Genomic DNA, 19,893 nt, shown 5'->3' on the forward strand with positions numbered 1-19,893 from the left:
AATCATCAGTTAAAAAAAAAAAAGAATGAAAAGAAAAAAGAACTAAAACTCTTTTGAGACAAGCCTTGAATAATTACCTTGAAAAAGGAGAACAACAACAACAACAACAACTACAACAACAACAACATGAAGAAGAACAAGAACAAAAGCAAGAAGAACGAGAAGGAGAAGGAGGAAGGGGGAAGAAGAAGAAGGGGGGTGGGAGAATAATAATAATAATTATTATTATATTTATATAGCGCTGAATCTTGTGCAGAAACAAATCAAAGCGCTTTCGCACCAGTCATTCAAACGCATGCATAACTCTTAAACTGGAGAAAAAAAAATCTGAAGACAAAGAAGAGTTAGGGAAGGGAAATTATTTTGGGAAGAGGTGGGTTTTAAGGCCAGATTTGAAGGAGCTGAGTGTGGAGACCTGACGAAGCGAAAGAGTAAGTTCATTCCGATTACGAGGTCCAGAGACAGAGAAAGAACGGCGGCCAGCAGTCGAGTGTTTGAATCTGGGTATGCGTAAACAGAGTGGATCCGAAGCCGATCGTAGAGAGCGAGATGGAGTGTAGAGGTGAAGGCAGCCACAGACAGGAAGGGGCAGATTTGTGAATACATTTATAACATAGAGTGCTGATCTTGTACTTGATTCTGTGTGAGACAGGGAGCCAGTGGAGACGTTGCAAAAGAGGAGTGATGTGCTCAGATCTTTTCTTTCTGAGGACGAGTCGGGCAACAGAGTTTTGTATGCGCTGAAGGGACTGAATGGATGAAGCAGGCAAACCAGACAATAGAGAGTTACAGCAGTCAAAGCGAGTGAGATTGAGAGAAACGACAAGTCTAGATGTTGCGTCAGTGGACAGATATTTCCGGACGGAACTAATGCGCCGCAGCTGACAGTAGCAGGATTGACATGTCTGACTGTAAATTTTTGCATGGACAGTGTATTGTCAAAGACAACACCGAGGTTCCTGACTGAAATGGAAAGAGGGATGGGTGTACTGTCAAGTTTGATTGTGTCAGTTGTGATAGAAGACAGTTTTGGTTTCGTTCCTATGATCATAGCTTCAGTTTTGTCCGCGTTCAATTGTAACTTATTTAGAGTCATCCAGTTTTGTATGTCCAGGAAGAAGTTTTTCAGGGGTATCACTCTTCTGGAGTTGAGTGCCATCAGCATAAGAATGATGACTGACATTATGGCAGTTGATAATTTCAGCGAGAGGAGCAGTGTACAGTGCGAAGAGCCTAAAACAGATCCCTGTGGAACTCCATGTTCGATTTTAACGGGTTCAGATTGGAAATGATCAACAATGACAGACTGGAATCGATCAGTGAGGTCAGATTTGAACCAGTTTAGAACAGTGCTGTTGATACCAAATGTAAAATGAAGATGGGAAAGAAGGATTGAATGGTCTATCGTGTCAGAGGCGGCTGACAAGTCGAGAAGAGTGAGAAGGGACATTTTTCCTGAGTCGGACGCTAGCAGTAGATTATTCAGGATGTGGAGGAGAGTGGTTTCGGCGCGGATAGCGCGATAGGCAGACTGAAATGGGTGGATGAGATTGTTGAAACAAAGGTGATTGTTGAGCTGCTTCAGGACAGCTTTTTCAAGGAGTTTGGACATGAATGGAAGATTAGAAACTGGTCGATAGTTTTTCAAAATGTTTGCGTCAAGGTTGGGTTTCTTCAGAAGAGGCCGGACGATTGCAGTCTTGAAAGTGGATGGAAACGTTCCAGTGAGAAGGGATGAGGTGACAATATTGGTGATTGTGGGAGAAGCTGTGAGACACACTGGGAAAAGACCGAGGCTGGTATAGGATCGAGCTCACAGGATTTTAATTGTCATTTCTTTCAGGATTTCATGGACTTAAAGGAATGGAGAGGAGTGCCGCTGAATTGAGGATCAGGATGAGCAGGTTGGAAAGACATTTGGTCTAAGATTGTACGAATATTTTGGACATTGTCGAAAAAGAAAGAGGAGAAGACATTGGGGAGTTCAGATAAAGTGTAGGCAGAAGGAAGAGGAGTCTTTTTGCAGCACCGAGAAGATTTGACATGATAGAGTAAAGAGATTTGGTGGATATGGCATCGAGAACTTGGGAAGAAAAGAAGTTTGTCTTTACTGATGAGATCATATGTTTGACTTTATTTATTTGTTTTCGGAATATTTGATTATGAGCGTTCAGTTTTGTTGATCGCCATCGTCTTTCCAATTGGCGACGTTTGCGTTTTGCAAGTCGAATGTCTTGTGTGTACCATAGGGCGAAAGGTCTATCAGGGAGCATGCGGGTAGTCGGGGGTGCATATTCATCCAGCACTTGAGAGAGGACAGTGTTGTAATGTGTAGAGACGTCGGTACGGGAAGAAATTTTGGAAAGGCGTTCAGCAGCTTGAGAAGAAAAAGTGTTAATGTTGATGGCTTTCAGGTTGCGACGAGTAACGGATCTTTTGGTTCTGGTAGGTTTTGAAATATTAAGCGAGAATATGACAGCAGAATGGTCGGAAGAAAGTTTGTCAGTTACAGTCACTGACGCAATCATGGCATTAGAGTCGCGTGCGATGAACCAGTCTATATCTAACGTATGGCCAGATCTGTGTGTTGGTTCTGTAACGAGCTGAGAGAGAATGATTGGACGGAGATAGACATGGTGCTTTGACATCAGTGGAATTTTGTTTGTCCAAATGAAAATTGAAATCGCCGAGGATGATAAGTTTGCCAGAACGAAGGTTGCAGTAATCAAGTAGTGTTCGGAACTCATCGTGAAACAGAGACGTTAGGTTGTTTTTACGACTAGGAGGAGGACGATAGAGACAATAGAAGATGATTCAGTGACTGGGAACACTGAAAGTGACTTCAAGCATTTCAAATGTATCATGTGGAAAGGCGTGGTTAGTGACCTTGTGACTTTAACCAGGTTTTGGCAAGAAATACGATATTAAAAAAAAAAAAAATTTTAATATAACCTGAAATATAGTCAGTCTTTTGATCAGAAGAAGAAAAAAAAACAAGAAAAAGAACAAAAATAACAGGAACAAGAAGAACGAGGAGGAGGAAGAGGAGGAGAACAAGAAAAAGAACAAGAAGAACCGGAAGAAGTGGAAGAACAGAAAGGAAAGAAGAACAAGAAGAACCGGAAGAAGTGGAAGAACAGAAAGAAAAGAAGAACAAGAAGAACCGGAAGAAGTGGAAGAACAGAAAGAAAAGAAAAACAGGAAGAACCGGAAGAACAAGAAGAACAGGAAGAACAAGAAGAACCTGAAGAACAGAAAGAACAAGAAGAACAGGAAGAAAAACAGGAAGAACTGGAAGAACAAGAGAACAGGAAGAACAAGAACAGGAAGAAGAGCAGGAAGAACAGGAAGAACAAGAGAACAGGAAGAACAAGAGGAACAAGAAGAACAGGAAGAACAAGAGAACAGGAAGACCAGGAAGAACAAGAAGAACAGGCAGAACAAGAAGAACAAGAGGAACAGGAAGAACAGGCAGAACAAGAAGAACAAGAGGAACAGGAAGAACAAGGACAGGAAGAACATGAAGAACAGGAAGAACAGGAAGAATAAGAAGAACAAGAACAGGAAGAACAAAAGTAAGAAGAACATGAAGAACGAGGAGGGGCACAAGAAGAAGAAGACCACGAAAAGGAAGAAGAAGAAGACCACGAAAAGGAAGAAGAAGATCACGAAAAGGAAGAAGAAGACCACGAAAAGGAAGAAGAAGAAGACCACGAAAAGGAAGAAGAAGACCACGAAAAGGAAGAAGAAGAAGACCACGAAAAGGAAGAAGAAGACCACGAAAAGGAAGAAGAAGAAGACCACGAAAAGGAAGAAGAAGACGAAGAAGACCAAGAAAAGGAAGAAGAAGAAGACCACGAAAAGGAAGAAGAAGAAGGGCAAGGGAAACGAGAATAAGAAGAGCAAGCAAGAAGCGCTACAAAATGAAGCAGAAGGTCAAGATTAAGTGGAAGACAACAAGACAACAACAACAACAACAACAACAAATCCAAACACAAAACTAACAGAAGAGCGAAAGAAGAACATGAGGGAAGGGACTGCACATGTATGGAAATGAAGAGAAGTCAGAGAAGTTGAGTTTTGCTTTTTGCTTTGTTTTAGTTTGTTTTGTTTTTTGGTTGTTTTTGTTTTTTTCGGTTGAAAGGCGTTTCATGTGACAGTCATAAAGTGCACAGGGATGGAAACGTGACACCTCGCATCGACAACACCCCTACCATCTTCACCACCATGTGACATACACGGTGTCTGCCCCCTCATGAAATACTGCCCCCCCACCTCCCTTGTCAAGTTTATCTCTCAGAACACGTCAGAGTAAGACGTAAAACCACGTGTCTATCACCAGTTATTTCCTCTCCGCGACGGCGCTGATTGAAATTATGATGGTCAGATTACGATCAATACAAGCAGATTTTGTTGTTGTTGTTGTTGTTGCTTTTTGTTGTTTTTGTTGTTGTTGTTGTTGTTAAATCACAGATAATTCAAGAAAAGAAGCATAGCGTAAAACATTGAATGATAAACGATCACACAGCTGAGTTTTTCTGCACACATTTTGTCTTTCCACGGACAATTTTCAGTCTGGTAGACCAGGACACAGAAATCTTCGTCTTCTTCTTCTTCGTTCCTGATCTGCAACTCCAATGTTCACTCGTATATACACGAGTGGGCTTTTACGTGTATGATCGTTTTTACCCCACCATGTAGGCAGCCATACTCCGTTTTCGGGTGTGTGCATGCTGGGTATGTTCTTGTTTCCATAACCCACCGAACGCTGACATGGATAACAAGATCTTCAACGTGCGGTTTTGATCTTCTGTTTGCGTAAACACATGAAGGGGGTTCAGGCACAAGCAGGTCTGCACATATGCTGACCTGAGAGATCGGAAAAATCTCCACCTTCTACCCACCAGGCGCCGTTACCGAGATTCGAACCCGGGACCCTCAGATTGAAAGTCCAACGCTTTGACCACTCGGCTATTGCGACCGTCGGACATAGAAATGAGTCATTCGACGGTTCTGTTTTTCCCCATTACATTGTCATAACTGGACAATATTTTCCATACATAGTTTCTTTAACATTGCCAGGAGACCGTTTTCATTGGCACATCATTGCCTTTACATGGCTGAAAGTTAAAAGACAGAAAAACAGTTTGATTACGAAAACATCTGATTTCATGTCTTTTAAGTATTTCCAATACTGAAAATCGTTCAAAATTGTTTTTACATGGTGTATGTGGTGTGTGTGTGTGTGTGTGTGTGTGTGTGTGTGTGTGTGTGTGTGTGTGTGTGTGTGTGTGCGTGTGTGGTTATGTGTAAATGTGTGTGTGTGTGCGGTGGGGAGTGGGGGTGGGGGGGTTGCGTCTGTGTGTAAGCATCTGTGTGAGTGTTTGATTTTTGTTGTGCAATTTGTTGTTCTTTCCTTGTACGTTTGTTTTGTTGGTTTCTGCCTGACCAGGGTCCGTCCTTCCTGAGGCACGTCTTGGTATGGTCATCAGAGCCATTGGCGTATCATTCCAAAGTCGTAGTATAATTATGGTCTTGGTTTACAGTGTTCCAACACTTGACTGTCTGTTTGACTCAGTTTAACTTCAGTTTCAAGGCGTGTGGACAGAACCATATACGCTACATCACATCGCCTGTAAATGTTTGGGTTTTTTCTTTAATCTAAACCCACAAACGGAAGCAGATGCCTGAAGTTTGCAAAAAACCCAACGCAACTGATCAGGTCTTGATAAACTATCGTAGGTTTGTGTGAAACACACACACACACACACACACACACACACACACACACACACACACACACACACACATGTTTAGCTCATGGCGTATTCAACTGTGTCCTTTTTTACCGGGGCTAGAATAAGGAGTGGGGGGGGATTATCAATCTTAGTCTGATCCAACTGCACGGGCCTTGTATTGATCAAAGTAGGTCACATTGATTAACACTACAGTTGTCGCTAAGAGCTCACATGAACTCAGACATGCTGTCAGATTTTGTTTTTATTGTTAAAGGTGGTGGTGATGCAAGTCTGCTTTGCTGTCAATTCTTTGTTGAAATGCAGACAACGGTTCGAACGTGCGTTCACTCTGTGTGTGTGTGTGTGTGTGTGTGTGTGTGTGTGTGTGTGTGTGTGTGTGTGTGTGTGTGTGTGTGTGTGTGTGTGTGTGTGTGTGTGTGTGTGTGTGTGCTTGTGTGTGTGTGTGTGTGTGTGCTTGTGTGTGTGTGTGTGTGTGTGTGGGTGTGTCGGTGTGTGTGTGTGTGCTTGTCTGTGTCAATGTCTGTGTGTCTGTTTCTATGTGTCTGTGTGTGCGTGTGTGTGTGTATGTGATGTTGGAATTAAAAAAAACTGAAAGAGAAAGAGAAGAAAAACAATCACAGAGAGAGAGAGAGACAGAGAGAGAGAGAGAGACAGGCAGTGACAGAGACAGACAGACAGACAGACAGGAACACAGACAGGGACACAGACAGAGAGAGATTTTCCAAAGAAGCTGCACAGTGTAACAGCAAGACAACGTAATGACATGACTGCTTTACCCCTCGGAAATAATTCATTATCATTTAGTAATCTGTCATGTTGCTCATGTTGTTCAGACTCGCTGTGTCTGTCTGTCTGTCTGTCTGTCTGTCTGTCTGTCTCTCTCTCTCTCTCTCTCTCTCTCTCTCTCTTCTCTCTCTCCCTCTCTCTCTAACGCCCTTCTTCTGTCTCAGCCTGCCTCCATTTCAGTCCCTCCTCTCACTCTCCCTTCCACCCCTACCTACTTCCCCGCCCTCCTCTTTCTGTCCCTCTCTCTCTCTTTCTCTCTCTCTATCTATCTATGTATCTCTCTCTCACTCTCTCTGTCTGGTTCAAACAAAAAAAAAAAAAACAAGCACAGAAAAAGACAAAACGTATCTTTTTCAAGATTAGTTAAAGCCATTGCTGGGGAAACATATGTTTGAAGAAACAAAACTGTGTTTGAAGATACAAACAGAGCAGACTGTCCTGACATCCAGATGAGGGGTGTGTGTGTGTGGGGGGGGGGGGGGGGGGAGGAGGGAACACGACGAGTTCAGCCACTCAGCATATTATCGGTGGGATTCTGTGTTACACACACTCCTGCGGCACATGTTCGTTTGTCCACACACACAAACGTGCGCAAGCGCGCGCACGTGCGCGCACACACACACACACACACACACACACACACACACACACACACACACACGTGCGCGCGCACACACACATAATAAAGAATACTACATATATGCATAGATATATGTGTGTGTATATATATATATATATATATATATATATATATATATATAAACGATTGCGCAAGCGCACGCGCGCACACACACAGAGAAAAACACACACAGAGAGAAACACACACACACACACACACACACACACACACACACACACACACACACACACAGAGAGAGAGAGAAACACACACACACACACACACACACACACACACACACACACACACACACACACACAACCTTACCTGTGTCCATTCGTGCCGGCGACTCTCAGTGACCCCAAACACACACCTGTGTCCGATGAAGAACGGAAATTACCGATGGTGATGGGGAAAAAAAAGTCACAGGCCTTCACAAACCCTCCCAGTCTTCTGTACACTGAAGAACGGAAATTACCGATGGTGATGGAAAAGATGTTACAGTCATTCACAAATCCACCCAGTCTGCTGTCTTCTGAAAAACGGAAATTTCCGAAGATGATCGCAAAGATGTCACAGACCTTCACAAACTCCCACAGTCTTCTGTTCTCTGAGAACAACGGAGAACCGATGATGATGAAAAAGACGAGCACTCACAAGGTACGTTGGGAGACAAAATGATGGGGCAGTTTATTGACGGGTCGTACATTCACACGAATGCCCGGACATAGTTTTCAAGTCGGGGGGAGAGTTGATGTTGGTGGTGGTCACCGTGTGGGGCAGTGGTGGTGGTCACACAGGAAGACAGCAGCCCCTGCACACTGACCAGGTCATGTCATCGTTTGACGTTCCTCGCCACGGCATGACAATAGACATAGGTGTCATGATAACATAGCATATGAGTATGCACAAGTTTTTAGATTGATATGCACTTGTATGTATCCTAATTTCTACTGTATCTGTGTTTGTGTATGATTTTCGATTTATGTTCGTATCTTGTTATGTACTAGCCCACCCATTATTCCTCGTGACCCCGGTACACTTGGTAATAAAGACATATTCTGTTCTATTGTATTCTATTCTATTCTATACATGTATGTGTAAAACACAACCATTTGTTTAGTTGTAAAACACACAGACGAGAGAAAACAAAACAGAAAGATAGGAAAAGACAGAGAGGGGAGAGAGAAGGAGAGAGGAGAAACAGACAGAGACAGACAGATATACACAGAGACAGAAACAGAGAGAGAAAGAGACGGAGAGAGAAAGAGAGAGGGAGACAAAGAGAGAGATCTGGTTTAATGTCAAATGATATTTTAGATACCTCCATCTCGATTTCATTTTTTTTTCTGAGACCAAATTTCCCTATATTTTCTTTGAACAAGGAAAACACCCCAGTATTTCCTTTGAATACAGAAAAAAAACCCAACAGGACGATAAAAGGACGTCAGCATTCCATTTAAATGGATGCAATTAGCACACGTAAAAGAACCCACGGAGGAAAAGGGTTGTTCCTGGTAGAATTCTGTAGAAAAATTCACTTCGATAGGAAAAACAAATAAAACTGCACGCAGGATGTTTTGTTTGTGTTTTTTTTTAATGAGTGGTGTTGTATTGTAGTGACGCGCTCTCCCTGGGGAGAGCAGCCCGAATTTCACACAGAGAAATTTGTTGTGATAAAAAAAGAGAAATACAAATAAATACAGAAATATACTAGGACCAACAAAACACCCCAGTATTTCCTTTGAATGCAGAAAGAAATACCAGAACGACAAAAACACTACCGCATTTCCATTAACTCACTCGGGACGGCCAGTTTTGTCCTATTCATCTTCATCCACGTCTCCAGTGTGAAAACCTTCTACTGGAAATATTTTCATGACGTCAGCGTCGGTGAAACACTGCTGTTGTCGTCTCTTTTGCCGTTCGTACGGATAGAGTTAACTCACTCAGTACGGCCAGTCCTCTCTTTTCCTCTACACAGACCCCTCGGATGTCCAGTGGGTGTCTGATTGACCCAACCTTTAGCTTCCGTCGTCAGAATTGTGGTATTCTTTGTCAACATTCACGTCTTCAGTATAAGAGCCTTCCGCTTGCAATAGTTTGATGATGGTAATTGGGGTCAAACGCTGTTAACGTCGTCTCTTTCGCCGTTCGTATGGAGAGAGTAAATGTATACAGAAATAGAACAGGACAACCAAAACACCCTAGGACATGTCAGAATGTGTTGAAAGGACCCGCAACACATACATAAACGCCGGGATTTACCAAAACTGAAAACGAAAACACAAGGACGCTGTTCAAAATGTACCAAAACTACACACAGCGATGGACGGAAATACTCCAGCATGTGCTCACACACACACACACACACACACACACACACACACACACACACACACACACACACACACACACACACACAGGGAGAGAGAGAGAGAGAGAGAGAGAGCATGCGCGCGCGTACGCTTGTTCGTTCGTTTGTTCATGATAATGTATGTTCAGCTGTGTGCGATCGCGCGCTCTATTCTACGTGCGTGAGCATAATTATGTGAGTGGTGTGCGCTCGGGCGCGCGAGTGTGAATGTCCATGCATGTCCGTGCGCGCGAGAGAGAGAGAGAGATGGGGTGGGGAGGGGAGGGGGGAAGAAGAAGAAGAAACAGGGAAGGTAGAATGCAAGAATAGAAAAGAAAAGGGAAGAAACGAACGAGAAAAAGCAGATCCACAGAACGGGAAGAAAGACAGAAGAAAGAAGAAAGACAGAAGAAAGAAGAAAGACAGAAGAAAGACAGAAGACAGAAGAAAGACAGAAGAAAGAAGAACGACAGAAGAAAGACAGAAGAAAGACAGAAGAAAGAAAGAAGAAAGACAGAAGAAAGAAGAAAGACAGAAGACAGAAGAAAGACAGAAGAAAGACAGAAGAAAGACAGAAGACAGAAGACAGAAGAAAGACAGACGATGTAAAAATAAATAAATAAATAAATACAAAATCTACAAAATTAATCAAAAGAAAGTGGGAAGAAATGAAGAATGGAAAGGGGTTAACAAAAATTTAAAAAGGAAAATATGGAAAGCAAAAAAAGGGAAAGAGACAGAAAAAGAAAGCAGCAAAACTAAACAGGAAAAGAAACGAAACGAAACGAAACGAATTTTTATTTCACGAGGGTAGTGTAGTAAGCACAAATGCTTTCTTACATCCAGCCCTCAAGGGCAAAACGAAGGAAAAGTGAGGAAAAAAAAGCAATGGCAAAACACACACACACACACACACACACACACACACACACACACACACACACACACACACACACACACACACACACACACACAATTACACATGAAAATAAAGCACATGTACACAACCTAAGTACGACGCAACGACACATATTATCATTGAAAAAATCAAATCATTAAGAAGAGAGAAGTGATGGAAGAAAGAGTAGAATGCAAAACAGGGGTGAAAAAGAGCGCTGAAAGTCGGGGGAGAAATATAGTTATGAGGTACGAAATCAGAGGGATGAGAGAGAGAAGGAGAAAGAAAAAAGAAGTGTCGAAGAAAACCAAAGCAAAAAAAAAAAAAGAGGAAAAAATGAACAGAAGGAGGAAAGAAAAAAAGAAAGAAAGAAGAAAGAATGAAAACCAAAGCAAAATAAAAAGAGGAAAAAATGAACAGAAGGAAGGAAGGAGGAAAGAAAAGAAAGAAAGAATGAAAACCAAAGCAAAATAAAAAATAAAAATAAAAAAGAGGAAAAAATGAACAGAAGCAAGGAAGGAAGAAACAAACAAAGAAAAAAAAGAAAACCAAAGCAAAAAAAAATGAACAGAAGGAAGGAAGGAAGAAAGAAAGACTGTCGAAGGGGGGGGGGGGGGTAACAGAAGGAAGGAAGAAGGAAAGAAAGAAAGAGGGGGAATGAACAGAAGGAAGGAAGAAGGAAGGAAGGAAAGAAAGAAAAGGGGGGTGAACAGAAGGAAGGAAGAAGGAAGGAAGGAAAGAAAGAAAAGGGGGGATGAACAGAAGGAAGGAAGAAGGAAGGAAAGAAAGAAAAGGGGGGATGAACAGAAGGAAGGAAGAAAGAAAGAAAAGGGGGAATGAACAGAAGGAAGGAAGAAAGAAAGAAAAGGGGGAATGAACAGAAGGAAGGAAGAAAGAAAAGGGGGGATGAACAGAAGGAAGGAAGAAGGAAAGAAAGAAAGAAAAGGGGGGTGAACAGAAGGAAGGAAGAAGGAAGGAAAGAAAGAAAAGGGGGAATGAACAGAAGGAAGGAAGAAGGAAAGAAGGAAGGAAAGAAAGAAAAAGGGGAATGAACAGAGGGAAGGAAGAAGGAAAGAAAGAAAAGGGGGAATGAACAGAAGGAAGGAAGAAGGAAGGAAAAAAAGAAAGAAGGAAAGAAAGAAAGAAAGAAAGGGGGGAAATGAACAGAAGGAAGGAAGAAGGAAAGAAAGAAAGAAAAGGGGGAATGAACAGAAGGAAGGAAGAAGGAAAGAAGGAAGGAAGGAAAGAAAGAAAGAAAGAAAGAAAGAAAGGGGGGGATGAACAGAAGGAAGGAAGAAGGAAAGAAGGAAGGAAAGAAAGAAAGGGGGGGATGAACAGAAGGAAAGAAGGAAGGAAAGAAAGAAAGGGGGGGATGAACAGAAGGAAGGAAGAAGGAAAGAAAGAAAGAAAGAGGGGGGATGAACAGAAGGAAGGAAGAAGGAAAGAAGGAAGGAAAGAAAGAAAGAAAAGGGGGGTAAACAGAAGGAAGGAAGAAGGAAAGAAAGAAAGGGGGGGATGAACAGAAGGAAGGAAGAAGGAAAGAAGAAAGAAAGGAAAGAAAGAAAGGGGGGGATGAACAGAAGGAAGGAAGAAGGAAAGAAGGAAGGAAGGAAGGAAAGAAAGAAAGAAAAGGGGGATGAACAGAAGGAAGGAAAAAAGAAAGAAAGAGGGGGAATGAACAGAAGGAAGGAAGAAGGAAAGAAGGAAGGAAAGAAAGAAAGAAAGAAAGAAAAGGGGGGATGAACAGAAGGAAGGAAGAAGGAAAGAAGGAAGGAAAGAAAGAAAGAAAAGGGGGGTAAACAGAAGGAAGGAAGAAGGAAAGAAAGAAAGGGGGGGATGAACAGAAGGAAGGAAGAAGGAAAGAAGAAAGAAAGGAAAGAAAGAAAAGGGGGGATGAACAGAAGGAAGGAAAGAAGGAAGGAAGGAAGGAAAGAAAGAAAGAAAAGGGGGGATGAACAGAAGGAAGGAAGAAAGAAAGAAAAGGGGGGATGAACAGAAGGAAGGAAGAAGGAAAGAAGGAAGGAAAGAAAGAAAAGGGGGGATGAACAGAAGGAAGGAAGAAGGAAAGAAGGAAGGAAGGAAAGAAAGAAAGAAAGAAAGGGGGGATGAACAGAAGGAAGGAAGACGGAAAGAAGGAAAGAAAAGAAAGAAAGAAAAGGGGGGGAATGAACAGAAGGAAGGAAAGAAAGAAAGAAAAGGGGGGGAATGAACAGAAGGAAGGAAAGAAAGAAAGAAGGAAGGAAGAAGGAAAGAAGGAAGGAAGAAGGAAAGAAAGAAAAGGGGGGTGAACAGAAGGAAGGAAGAAGGAAAGAAGGAAGGAAAGAAAGAAAGAAAGAAGGAAAGAAAGAAAGAAAGGGGGGGGATGAACAGAAGGAAGGAAGAAGGAAAGAAAGGGGGGGATGAACAGAAGGAAGGAAGAAGGAAAGAAAGAAAGAAAGAAAGGGGGGGATGAATAGAAGGAAGGAAGAAGGAAAGAAGGAAGGAAAGAAAGAAAGAAAAGGGGGGATGAACAGAAGGAAGGAAGAAGGAAAGAAGGAAGGAAAGAAAGAAAAGGGGGGATGAACAGAAGGAAGGAAGAAGGAAAGAAGGAAGGAAGGAAGGAAGGAAAGAAAGAAAGAAAAGGGGGGATGAACAGAAGGAAGGAAGAAGGAAAGAAAGAAAGAAAAGGGGGAATGAACAGAAGGAAGGAAGAAGGAAAGAAAGAAAGAAAGAAAGAAAGAAAAGGGGGGATGAACAGAAGGAAGGAAGGAAGGAAAGAAAGAAAGAAAAGGGGGGATGAACAGAAGGAAGGAAGAAGGAAAGAAGAAAGGAAAGAAAAGAGGAAATGGACACGAAGGAAAAAACAAAACAAAACAAAGAAAAGCAAAAACAAAGACCAAAAGAGATATCACAGGAAACAAACAATCAAACAAACAAAGAAACGAACAAACAAGCAAGACTGAAAGCGACTGTAAGAAAAAAACAAGCGACAACGTAACTCAGAAGGAAGAAAACACAAATATACGAATACAAAAAAATATATATTTAAAAAGAAAAACTAAACAAAAAAAGGAAAGGAAAAAAATCAAGAGAGAAATGAAGACAAAGTAGCACAAACCAGAGGGGGGATGAAAGACAGGAAGACTTGAAAGAAAGAAAGAAAGAAGAGGAAGACAGGAAGACTTGAAAGAAAGAAAGAAAGAAAGAAGAGGAAGACAGGAAGACTTGAAAGAAAGGAAAGAAAGAAAGAGGAACACAGGAAGACCTGAAAGAAAGAAAGAAAGAAAGAAGAGGAAGACAGGAAGACCTGAAAGAAAGAAAGAAAGAAAGAAGAGGAAGACAGGAACACTTGAAAGAAAGAAAGAAAGAAGAGGAAGACAGGAAGACTTGAAAGAAAGAAAGAAAGAAAGAAAGAAGAGGAAGACAGGAAGACTTGAAAGAAAGAAAGAAAGATGAGGAAGACAGGAAGACCTGAAAGAAAGAAAGAAAGAAAGAAGAGGAAGACAGGAAGACTTGAAAGAAAGAAAGAAAGAAGAGGAAGACAGGAAGACTTGAAAGAAAGAAAGAAAGAAAGAAGAGGAAGACAGGAAGACTTGAAAGAAAGAAAGAAAGAAAGAAAGAAGAGGAAGACAGGAAGACTTGAAAGAAAGAAAGAAAGAAAGAAGAGGAAGACAGGAAGACTTGAAAGAAAGAAAGAAAGAAGAGGAAGACAGGAAGACTTGAAAGAAAGAAAGAAAGAAGAGGAAGACAGGAAAAACACATAATTCAACAAAGCAGTCGTTTCTAAATCACCATTTAAAGCAAAACAAAAGAAAACGTTTAGCCTCTGTGTGTGTGTGTGTGTGTGTGTGTGTGTGTGTGTGTGTGTGTGCGCGTGCGCTTACGCGCGCGTGTGTGTATATACATGTGTGTGTGTGTGTGTGTGTGTGTGTGTGTGTGTGTGTGTGTGTGTGTGTGTGTGTATGTGTGTCCCTTTTCCAACTCTCATTTCCTCCTCTCTTTACTTCTGTTCTCTTTCTGCTTCTTTTCCTCTCTCTCTCTCTCTCTCTCTCTCTCTCTCCATCTCTCTCTCCATCTCTCTCTCTCTCTCTCTCTCTGTCCCTCCCTCTGTCTCCCTCTCTTTCTCTCCCTCCACCCTTTCACTAGCCCTCTCTTCTCACTTTCACCCATCGTTCTCCAAGACTGCTAATAATTCTGAGACAAAAAAAAACTGCAAGAAGGGTTTAACGTATGGCCTCTGAAATTCGAAGATAGGGTCGGCAATTTGTGTGGGGGTGGGGGGTGGGGGGGGAGGGTGGAGGGGTGGAGGGGTGGGGATGGAAGAGGGGTGAGGGGGGTGGGGGATGCAGGGCCGACTCCTTCATTTTACCTGATATAATGTCTGGCTAAATGGAACTTAGAAACAGTTCTCAGTTGTTGTTTTTTTTTAGAACGCGTGCTCTGTGTGTGTGTGTGTGTGTGTGTGTGTGTGTGTGTGCGCGCCGTGTGCGTGTGGAGGAGTGCGAGTGTATATGCGTGCGTGTATGCGTGTATGCATGCGTGTGCGTGTGCGTGTGTGTGGTGTAGTATGTGTGTGCGCGTGCGTCCGCGTGTGTGCGTGTGTGTGCGTATGAGTAATTGCGTTCGTTTTCTGCGTTTGTGTATGCGTGAGCGCGCGCACGCACTAGCGCGCGCAGTTCAGTTTCAATAGTAAATCATTTTCACCCACCATTGTGACGGCCTGCTGATGAGGGTGATGATGAGGGTGTTGATGAGGGTGGTGACACAACTTCCTGGCCGCACATGATTCTCTTACCTGATGGCAATGTGATTATTGAGCTGCCCCGGGTATTGTCGGCGTTCACACCCACCTATACAGCTATTCCCTGGCTTGGATGGTTCTTCTTGAACAGAGGCGAGGGGAGGGGCGAGTGCGGAGTGGGGGGGGGAGGGTTGGGGGTGTAGGGGGTCCGGAAGGAATTGATATGATTAACATCAATATTCATTGTTGCAAAGAGTGGTTTAACAGCTTCGACCTAAATGTGGAGCACGTTTTTTTGTTGTTTTTTTGTTGTTGTTTTGTTTTGTTTTTTTGTTGTTGTTTTTTCTACACTCCGCAAAAACCGGCCACATGGAAAAATAAATACGTAGGCGTGTAAGGTTCAGAAGAAGAAGAAGAAAAAAAGTCAGAAAAGGAAGGAAGAAGAAAAGACGAAGATGATGATAAGGATGATAATGATGACGAGGAGGAAGAGGAAGAGGAGGAGGAGGAGGAGGGTGATGATGAGGAGGAGGAGGAGGAGGAATAAGAGGAGGAGGAGGAGGATGACGACGATGATGATGATGATGATGATGATGAACCACAATGACTGATCTAAAGACAGAGAATCGGCAACGGCAAGGGGAAAAAGATTCTGACACGTTGAGCCCCATAAAAATTAATAGGAACTGATAAACTAAATCTATTCACTTTTTTGGTTTTTTTCGTTTTCTTTTTTACCAGCAGGACACCATAACGGCACACATCCTGCTAAGCTTCAGAAATCTTGGAACGTTTTCAGTGTTGAATCATCTTTAGTCCGTAGGTCTGTAGTTGTTAGGATTCACTATGAATTTTCGCCAAAAATCATTATTTTTTTGATTTAAGTTGTTCTTATGAAATGCTGGAATAGGACATCGATTTTCACAAGCGCATGCCGAAACTAGCATATTCTGTACGAAAATAAGATTTCTGCATTTCTGAGAGAGAGAAAGAGAGAGAGAGAGTGTGTGTGTGTGTGTGTGCGTGTGTTTTATTCACTCCAGTGAGCTCATTTTATGTTCATAAACTTCTTTTTTTTCATAATTCCGCTTCTACAACACCAAGAATGGTCATTCAAGTACCAAAATACTTGTCAGAGCTAGCTCTGTCTCTCCATTTTAACACGTGTCTAAAATGAATTTTTTGATTGGCTGAGTTATTCATGGTGTACAGAAGGAAGCAGGTCATCCAGGCCCTTCAGCAGCCAACCAGAGCGCTTCTTTCAAAAAGCTTTTCTCAGTGTGTTATGGTTTACTCTGTGAGTTGGGAAATCGAAGCGTGTTAGTTTCACTTCGTCAAAGGATCTTGTGTGCTAATTATCATGGGTGGGCCTGAAAAAACAAGAGCGGGTCGTCCTGCTGAGAGGAAATATCACGGAAACCAACACACGGGAGCACCGAAGAAGGCAAAATTAGGCAATGGACAGTCTTCTTCTTCTTCTTCTTCTGCGTTCACTCGTATGCATACGAGTGGGCTTTTACGTGTATGACCGTTTTTACCCCGCCATGTAGGCAGCCATACTCCGTTTTCGGGGGTGTGCATGCTGGGTATGTTCTTGTTTCTATAACCCACCGAACGCTGACATGGATTACAGGATCTTTAACGTGCGTATTTGATCTTCTGCTTGCAAATACACACGAAGGGTGTTCAGGCACTAGCAGGTCTGCACATATGTTGACCTGGGAGATCGTAAAAATCTCCACCCTTTACCCACCAGGCGCCGTCACCGTGATTCGAACCCGGGACCCTCAGATTGACAGTCCAACGCTTTAACCACTCGGCTATTGCGCCCGTCAATGGAGAGTCAGTTCATGTGCCTCAGGTGTGGAACATGTGTGAATCAAGACATCGACACGGAGCCACTGGCCCAGTGCCTGATACGATCGGAGACACGCTTTCCATCAAAACCCCTGCATCTGTTGCGAAACTGAAACAAAAGGATGTTGAGTTCCATCCAGATGACAACCTTACTATGTTCAGGTTTGTTGATATTGAACTTTTGATTGCTTGTGTACAACAGTCGCTGTGTCCTCACTGTAAACATTCTCTTGCTGAGAATAAAAGATTATCACATGTGGCTGATCACAGAACAAACCAAGCATGAAAACTTGTTTTTACAAGTCAGTGTCAGCACAAGGAAGAACCATTCACATCAAAGAAATGTGGCAAGGTTTATGAGGCGAACAGAAGATTTCCTTTAGCCACGTTATCTGTGGGGGGGAAATTCTGCTGCAGCAAAACGCTTTATGGCAATGGGCATAGAACCTGGTCACTACACAAAACTGTGTTTTCAAGAACTTGATAGTGGGAGAATCCGCCGAGCCTGTGTTCAGGATCCAGAGGCAGCCCAACAACAGCGACGACAACGTGCACTTGTTAATGCCGAACTCTGTGGATACTGAGGATCACTATTTGGCAGGAGCCCATGAATAATGACTGGAAGTCGTTAAAACGCGCTTCTTCAAACTGCAGCAATGATTTACTGACACTAACATGCATACATGTGCATGCAACTGTTATGTTATTTTTTTTATCGATATCATGTTGCTTATCACATACATTTATACGAAACTTTAAAGTCTCTTCCCTCAAAATCGCTTTTGCGAACATGCACCACGCATGTTAACATATTTTCAAAAGTATTTGGCAGATTTGCTTCAAATTTGGCACACTTATTTCTCACCGTTCTGCTTGTTTTTCCTCAGTCATGAGCTTGGGTGAGATACCTTAGACAGTACAAAGTTTTGAAATTTTTCTGAAGTTTTAGGAGTTCAATCTAACCTTTCTTTACATCAGAAATTAAAGTAGAGGAACATAAGATTGGTGTGCCATAGATTAATGAACATGCCCCCCAAAAAAGATATTTTACGTTGAATAGTTTTGAAAATATCATGCCATTTCTCACCTAACCCTGTCGCGACAGCATTTTCTTGTTGTTATATATTAACACGTTATTTGTAACAAATGAGTGGTAAACAGAATATTTAGCAATGTGTTTTGAGTTTAAGGAATACTTAAGTTGTATATTAAGCCAAACTGGAAGACAATCTGGCAAAACGTCAGTTAACAATCCACCATAAAAAAAACGTGATTCAGGGCCAAAATTTGCGGTGAAACCTAACCAAGTATGAATGTGCACGTCTGTGTACTGTGGGTATTATCAATACCTCCTTTCTTTGTGAATACTGTGCTCTCTCTCTCTCTCTCTCTCTCTCTCTCTCTCTCTCTCTCTCTCTCTCTCTCTCTCTCTCTCTCTCTCAGTTTTGAATGACCTTTTGTCATTAGGCCTGGAGTTGTTGTTAAGAGAATGTGCACATCTGTGTAACTGTGCGCCTTATCAATACCTCCTTTTTTTGGATACTGAGACTGTGTCCCTCGCCCCCCACACCCGTCCCTCTTTCTCTCTCTGTCTCTTCTCTCTCTCCCCCTCTCTCTCTCTCTCTCTGTCTGTCTCTCCCCCCTCTCTCCTCATCTCTCTCACTCTTCCCCCGCTCTCTCCCTCCTCTCTCCCTCTTCCCCTTTCTCTCACTCCCCCCTCTCTCTCTCTCTCTCTCCCTCTCCTTCTCTCCCTCTTCCTCTCTCTCTCTCCCCCTCTCTCTCTCTCCCTCTCTCCCTCTTCCTCTCTCTCTCTCTCACTCTCCCCTCTCTCTCTCTCTCCCTCTTCCTCTCTCTCTCTCTCTCCCCCTCTCTCTCTCTCCCTCTCTCCCTCTTCCTCTCTCTCTCTCTCACTCTCCCCTCTCTCTCTCTCCCCCTCTCTCTCTCTCTCCTCTCTCTCTCTCTCTCTCCCCTCTCTCTCTCTCCCCGCTCTCTCTCTCACCCTCCCCCCGCTCTCTCCCCTTCTCTCTACCTCTTCCTCTCTCTCTCTCTCTCTCTCTCTCTCACTCTCCCCCTCTCTTCCTTCTCTCTCTACCCTTCTCTTCCTGTCTCTCTCTCTCTCTTTATTCCCCTTCCTACCCCACTCCCTCCCTCAACCCCCTACCCAGTCATTCCCTTTGTGTTGTCGTGTTAGTCAGTGTTAAAAGAAATCATTTTGTCGTGCACAGTGTCGTGGCTGCAGCAGTCTCAGTGTCCTCGTCACTACCCACCACCACCAGGGGTTTACGACCCGGCTGACTGGTACTGGCACTAATGGTTAGTTAGCAAGGCATAAAAAAAAGTTGTATATGATCCATCTGAACCAAAACCACCAGGACACGCCCTGCTCCGTGCGAACTACAGTGTGGGGTGGGGTGGGTGGGGGTTGACACAGACAGACAGAAACAGAGGGAGACAGAGAGAGAGAGAATCAGACAGATAGACAGGGACAGACAGAGATAGAGACAAAGACAGAGAGAGATGGAGACAGACAGAAAAAGGCAGACAGAGACAGATAGAGATAGAGACAAAGACAGAGAGAGAATCAGACAAACAGACAGACAGACAGAAACAGAGAGAGACAGAGAGAGAACTAGACAGATAGATACAGAGATAGAGATAAAGACAGAGAGAGAAAGAGATAGACTGATGCAGACAGACAGAGACAGAAATCTCTCTTTTTTCTTTTTTTTATTCAAGGATTAAGATTTTAGGCATGGCCTATTTTTCCAATCTGTCTTTAAACAGAGAGACAGAGTAAGAGACATATAGACAGGCAGAGGAAAAGAGTCGGAGACAGAGACAGAGAGGCAAAGACAGAAAGACATCAAAGACAGCGAGAGCGAATGAAAGACAAGAATA

At 42.9% G+C, this 19,893-nt stretch overlaps 1 protein-coding gene across 1 annotated transcript in view; it reads right to left on the bottom strand.

Annotated features, from left to right (window-relative positions):
- LOC143280833 (alpha-mannosidase 2x-like) overlaps nucleotides 1-7,981 on the bottom strand; it is a 68,530-nt gene extending 60,549 nt beyond the window's left edge. The window contains exon 1 of the mRNA XM_076585541.1: nucleotides 7,492-7,981. The gene's annotated coding sequence lies outside the window, so the exon portion shown is untranslated. The remainder of the gene's footprint in view (nucleotides 1-7,491) is intronic.
- Nucleotides 7,982-19,893: the final 11,912 nt, after the last annotated feature.

The sequence above is a fragment of the Babylonia areolata genome, chromosome 4, assembly GCF_041734735.1.
Source record: "Babylonia areolata isolate BAREFJ2019XMU chromosome 4, ASM4173473v1, whole genome shotgun sequence".
NCBI classification, from domain to species: Eukaryota; Metazoa; Mollusca; class Gastropoda; order Neogastropoda; family Buccinidae; genus Babylonia; species Babylonia areolata.